The sequence below is a fragment of the Vicugna pacos genome, chromosome 1, assembly GCF_048564905.1.
Source record: "Vicugna pacos chromosome 1, VicPac4, whole genome shotgun sequence".
Taxonomy (NCBI): Eukaryota; Metazoa; Chordata; class Mammalia; order Artiodactyla; family Camelidae; genus Vicugna; species Vicugna pacos.
The window spans coordinates 43368409-43375116 of NC_132987.1; the positions used below are offsets into that span (position 1 = coordinate 43368409).

Here is a 6708-nt window from a genome sequence, read left to right on the forward strand (position 1 = left end):
CTACTTTATCTTAAAGACAAGAAATAATCTTTCTCAAATTGAAGTCAACAAACTCTCGAGATTTTCAAGTTGTTCTTGTTGCTAACTCTTTAAAGAAGGGGAGAAGTGTTATAATGGGCCAATGAACAACCAAAGCAAAATATATCTATGGATGTGTAGGGACATAGAAAGGCCCCCAAAAGATGAATAGTCCATCTTCCCACTGGACTTAAAGTCACAACATGAAGGTGTGAACCCCGGTTCTGCACTTTACTTCCTTTGTGACTTTGTAGCAGTTATTGAACTACTTGGAATTACAGCTTAATCATTCATAAAAGGGAAATTATAGTATTAATGCTGCCTGTATCACCACTGAGTTGCTGTGAGAATTCAATGAGATAATATTTATAAGAAAACACTATTTGAGAAAATGTCCCAAACCATCACTGATATTACACAGAAAGTATTATAGAGCTTTGCAGCTTACAAAGCAAGAAATAATTCTTGCCCCTGCCCCATGCCCACCATCTACCTCCTCAGCAAAACAAAGAAAAAGGAAGCTTCAGAGAATGCAGTTGCCAGAACCAGTGTCCAGGTGGTGCACAATGAGGAACAGGTAATGCTCCCAGAGTCAACAATTTGGTACTAAGGATTCTGTGTCCTCAGTAACAAAGTTCTGCAGCCAACACAGGCATCCTAGGACAGGTCAGAAGACAGAAGAGAATACAGGCCAGATTCCCAGGAGCTGAGGCTTGTCAACAGTTCCTCAATGGGAAGGACCTGAAGAATGACACCAAAAGTTTTGTTACAAACCCCCATTACCTTTAGACCCTTGCTGTTTGATGTGTGATCCATGGACCAGCCACCTCAGCATCACCTGGGAACTTGTTGGACATGCAGCATCTCAAGCCCTGCCTCAGACATGCTGAACTAAAATCTGCATCCAGGTGAATCATATGCACATTACAATTTGAGAAGCGCTGCTTTGAACTTCATTGAACAAAAGCATATAAGATAAAACTCATGTAGTTCTCAACACTTTTGAGTGTTCATAAGACTTCTGATTAAAGAATGTCTCTGAGTATGGTTACACATAGAAGTCTCATCCAGGTGAACTTTACCTTGCCATTACTGTCAAGATTTTGATATACGGATGAGTAAAAACAGATAAGCAGCACCCTTTGGAGATTTGTGTTTTAATGAATGCCTACCAGAGTCTGGGGATGCTGCATGCTACAAGAGCACCTATTAAATACTGTAGTAAAAATTCAGTATTTTTATATTGAGCATTCATCCAAAAATCATTTACTGGACACGTAGTATAGGCAGGGCTCTATGCTTACAAGACTAATCAAACCTGGAGTATGTAATCTTTTTTCCAACTTAAACTATAACTTCTCATAAAACTCAAGATCTATACATAATTGAATAGGTTTTAAATTAAAGAAATTTAAAGAATTTTACTCTTTTGTTTTTAACATGGATAACAGGAAAATAAATATTCTGTAGGAAAAATAGTAGGATCCATAAAATATGCACTTGAAATATATTTTCTGGTCAGTTCACATGAACAACCTGTGATCAGGAAAGGAAGAAAAATACACAAAACAAGAAAGAAGGGAGGCTCAAAGAAAGCAGATGAAGAATAAGATAGTGAGAGATGAACAGAAGAGAGACAGAGATATAAGTGAGGCAGACACCAGGTGCAATGGTATATGAGGTACTGGGCACATTAGAGCTGCTTCTGCAATACCTTATATTCATTTGAATTCATAATAAGAGATCATTTTCTGTCACTTCTTTCTGTAAAATTCTGTACCACTTAACCATCAATGGCAGTTCTTATCAAATATTGTTGACTCTAAAACTGAGGAGCTGCAGCAGCCCCTTTGTGCTTAGAGGTACTCAGGTATCACCCCCAACTGTAAGGGGAGGATTAATTAATTATCAACAAGGATAATTTGTGGGGTTCTCATATTTATTGTATTCTGAAAGACTTGCTGTAAGGACCTGGCCATCTAACTATTAGTCATCAAAGCAATGATATAATTAGACTGCATCTATACGCTATAATATCAGGCTAGTAGTCATCTAGTCTTAATAAAAGATACCCAGGAATAGAGGTCACATCTCAGTGAATCCATGTATAATTGAAAGTTAAGATATTCATCAGAAATCTAAAATTTATTTTAATAGAGGACCACATCAAACTGTTTGAGTGAAGAATTGTGGGACCCATTGGTTTCATTAACCACATGAGCATTAAAAAAAATGTTTTTTTCATTTTTAAGGTAGAAATTCTTACGGGCCAGAATCTTCTCAAGGCTTACATTTGCTCCTAGGATGAAGGGGTACATAGAAGATGAGTGCATAAATCTGCTCAGACCCAGATTACGTTTCATGCATTGTAACAATAATCTGCAAGGAAGCAAAGAGACCAGCAAATTCATAAATACAGAGCAATTTGAGATTTCCCCATGCAAGTTATTCTAGAAATGCCAAATATCCTGTTTATGACAGCCCAAGAATTGAAATGTTGATAGTCGTGTTCACATGTTCACGCAGAGTGAAAGGCTTTCACATTTCAAATAAAATAAGCAGAGAGGGGAATGAGATTTCATCTTACTGAAGCTCTATAAGGCACAATTATTTGGTTGGTAAATGGAAATAAAATATGCTATAGAAAGCAGAAACCATAGCTTTTAGAGAGACAGGCTGCTTTTGAAAAGATGAATCTGTGATTCCACAGTGACATAGAAGCTGAAGTGTTATTTCCTAGTCCTTATTATGTTTTAACTGTCACTGAAAGTAAAGTAATGGAAAAATTATATTTGTACATAAAAAGTGAGTATGAATTATCCGTTTATTATAAGCAGTTTATCCTTTATCTATTTAGATACAATTATAACCTTGCTCTCCAGCATTTTAGAAAACAGGATGTTGGTCAATAAAAGTTCCAGTTAAGTAAGTACATATTCATTTTCCGAGTTAATCTCTCTTTTATTTTGTCCTTTATTCTTTCCTCCCAAACTGGGCAAAAAAGTATGTGTCCCAGAAATTTAACTTTTCTTTCCAAAAATTAGTAGGAACAGTAAATAACTCTCTAACTAAATTTTCCACTGTTTTTAAGTCTCTAATATTGCTATTCAGTAAAAAGTTTTGTATGATAGATCACCAGATATGTTGAATCTAGATTAGTAAAATACTAGCTAACAGCATTTGGCTGTAACTACCCTTTTAAAAATATTGTTTATATTTACATATTTTATCCATGTGTGCCACTATATGTATATCATTTCTGCTAGATTGTCAGCTCCATGAGGACAGTGACTATCTTGTTCTTTCTATATTCTCAGAACATAGCATAGTTTCTAGCATATAGTAAGCATGTGAGACATTTATTTACTCATTGACTAATTTTTATTGAGCACTTACTATGTTCCAGACACTGTTTCTAGATGATGAGGATATAGGATTAAAGAAGAACAAGAAAAAGAAAGTTTCTGCTCTCATGGTGTTATATTTAGGGAATAATAAGGAAACAAATAAGTAAAACACACAGTATATACCTTGAGAAAACAAGTAAACTGCACAAGGGATGGAAAGAGATGAGTATGAGATGCTACCAGACACCAGGTGGTTATAGTAGAAGCTGCGCTGTGCCACCCAGATCTCCCGTCAGGAAGAGACACACATTCCTCCAGCTGCCGTGAGTGGTGGCTGCTAAGAGTTCACAGCTAAGTCCTCTCTCGGACCTGGTCTTGGTGGGAGGAAGCTGCCTTGCCCGAAGTTCTGGGGTTCCCTGCATCCAATAACCACTCCACGCACTGGTACAGATCTCTCTTGCCTCAAGTGGAACCATTCTGACGGTTCAGCTCCAGAGAGTCCTGTAGGATCAGCTGAAGCCTCTGTTAGAACTGCATCAGCAGTTCAGCATCTTCCACTTCTCAATGCTGCTTCCTTCATCCTAAACTATCACTGATATTGGTCCTAAATATACTCCTCAATAAATCTCCTCTTGTAAATTTCAGTCTCAGAGTAAGCAAGGAGGATAACAGCATTTGGATTTTATTCCAAGTAGAGTTGTCTAGTAGGTACTTAGTATGTGATTCTAGAGCTCAGGGAAGAAGTGGACCTGAGGATATGGAGCTGGGAATTGTCAGGGTAGTTAAAGCCATAGAACTAAATAGAAATCACCTAGGGAGTAAGTGTAAATGGAGAATAAAATGAAGTCCAAGGGTGGATTTTGGAGCCCGCTACCACTTAGAGATCTGGAGGGATGGAAAGAAACAACAACAACAGCAGCAGCAGTGAAAAGCAGCAGCCATTGTGATGGCAGCACTGTGGAATGGTGCTCTGGTAACCAAAGGGGAAAATGCTTCAAGGAGGAGGGAGTTGGGATCGAACCGCATCATATCCTATGGAAAGGTCAAACTGATGAAAACTGAGTTGATGATTAGATTTCACAACATAGAGGTCATTGTGAAATCGTTTGTAGTTTCAGTGGAATGGAGGGGGCAAGAGCGTAATTTATTGAAGTAGAACATATGAGCCAAGGTTTGATAAATACCTGTTACATTAACAGAATGCATCTGTACTTCTTCCACATTTGAGAAGATATGTGATCTGTATTCCCAGTGCCAAGAGCAATGCCTAGCACATAGTATGTGCTCAATCCACATTTTTTGGATAAATGAACTACGTGCTGCCATTTTTGTGAGTACACAGCGTCACTGAACTAATGCTATAGAATTTTAAACTTGAGATCATAATTTTTCCTCTTGATTCAACTACCCCTTGGCTGGGGAAGTGCCACATAGCTGAGGTGGCACCAGAATTCAAACCGTTAAGGTTAAGTTCTTATGTTTATCTACTACAATATCCTAGCGTATGAAACATTTGCTTTATGTAACTCTGTGAACCTAAAATCACCTTCAGTTCAAAGTTGAGAAAAATCAAAGGTTTTTTCAGGATGCTCGAGTAGTTATTTACTTAATCCCTCAGTGAGATCTCTTAATACTTCTAAGTAGATGAAATTGTATGAGACTTTCTGATTAAAATTTTACTTTTTAATTCTATATTTTTATTGGTGAAATACTGAGGAGTCTACCTTGTGCTGAGTTTCCATTTTACTTAGAAAGTAACTCTTTGAAATAGAACAGCATGGGATTTAGGATCTTTTCTTCTCATCCCATGCAAAAAGTTTCTTAATTCTTTTCAGTTAAATCTTTAATAGAGCAATAAAGCGTAAACTTTATGATTTGAACAAACTTTAAAACTCTTTCATGTTCATGATGATTCTCTTGAAAAATAGTGTTAGATGATGCAGTTCGGACTGAGATGAATTTATGTTGCGCTAGTAGTCACTTGTACTCAAAAAGGTCTAGTTTATTTTAAAAGAATCTAAGTATTTAACATCAAAAACCAGACAATAAAAAATGCAATATTGTGAAATTTTCTGATTTATTTTATAGAGACAGATTTTGAATGTTGTACTCATAAAAGTACTACTTGTGGGTAATATCACTGAACCAGCTGTGGCAGAAACTTCAAAAATCAACTGTCATGTGCAGAAAAATAGAGACTAGATTAACAAAATTTTACTCATGAGTTTTACTCATCAATACTGCTGATGCAGATGTCGAAATCGAAAGTGTGATTTATTTGTCTCATTGGCTAATATGTCATAATATTTTTCTCTGGAAGTGTCAGACAGTCTAAGAGAAAACAGAAAATGCCAGCTGTGTTCAGTTTGGCCATGGAGACAATGAGCAAGCATGAGGTAAGCCTATTTATTTTGGGTCTACACAGGCCAAGTTAAAGAGAAAGGAAGCCATTATGTAGATCATTCATCCTTCAAAACTTGTTATGGAATAAAAATAGAGTTTTTAAAATGATTCAAGTTACTTCAATAAAGTTTATCTTAAATAATAAAAAAAAATTTCATTTGCAGCCACTCAATGTTATAAATGATTTAGGCAAGGGATGCAGAATCCACTAGATAAAAGGTAGTTAGAAAATAAGACATTCATTTGGCTTCAGAGACACATCCTACATATTACTTACTAATTACAATGGGAAATGATGCTTTTATAATGGAAAAATGCTGTAGACACAAACATGCGTATTATACACATATAAGCATAATTACAAACTTTTAAAAAATTTACACACCTCTCTGCAACTTGCTTTCTTTTTTTTTTGAGGTATAATTGACATACAACATTACATTAAAGTGTACAACATAATGACGTTTATATATAGTGAAATGATCACCAAAATAAGTCTAGTTAACATCCATCACTATATATAATTATAAAAAAATTTTTGTGTGTGATGAGAGCTTTTAAGATCTGCTCTCTTAGCAACTTTCAAACATACAATACAGTATTGTTAACTATAGTTGCCATGCTGTAGACTATATCCCCATGACTTATTTGTTTTATAACTGGAAATTTGACGTTTCGACACCCTTCACCCATTTTGCCTACCCCCACCCCCTTCAACTTGCTTTTCTCAAGCAGTAATACCTGGTAGAATTTCCAGACCAGTTAGTATCTCTCTTTAATTTGCAACTCTTTCAGTGCCTGGAAAACATTCTGTGGTTGTGGATATAGTCTGACTTACTGAGCTAGTTCCTCCACTGAGGTGATTTACTTTTTCACCCCTGATTTTCCTCCTTTACAGACAATGCTATAAAATAAATATCTTTGTACATATATCATATGG

At 36.1% G+C, this 6708-nt stretch overlaps 1 long non-coding RNA gene across 2 annotated transcripts in view; it reads left to right on the plus strand.

Moving 5' to 3' along the window:
- The window catches only part of LOC140696359 (uncharacterized), a 62845-nt gene extending 57860 nt beyond the window's left edge, over positions 1–4985 (plus strand). The window contains exons 6-7 of one of the 2 annotated variants that reach the window (XR_012072574.1): positions 2876–2943; positions 4565–4985. This is a non-coding gene — a long non-coding RNA (uncharacterized lncRNA). Of the gene's footprint in view, positions 1–519; positions 1157–2875; positions 2944–4564 lie in introns of those variants that run through there. The other variant, XR_012072573.1, reaches the window with a different exon arrangement.
- The last annotated feature ends 1723 nt before the right edge of the window (positions 4986–6708 follow it).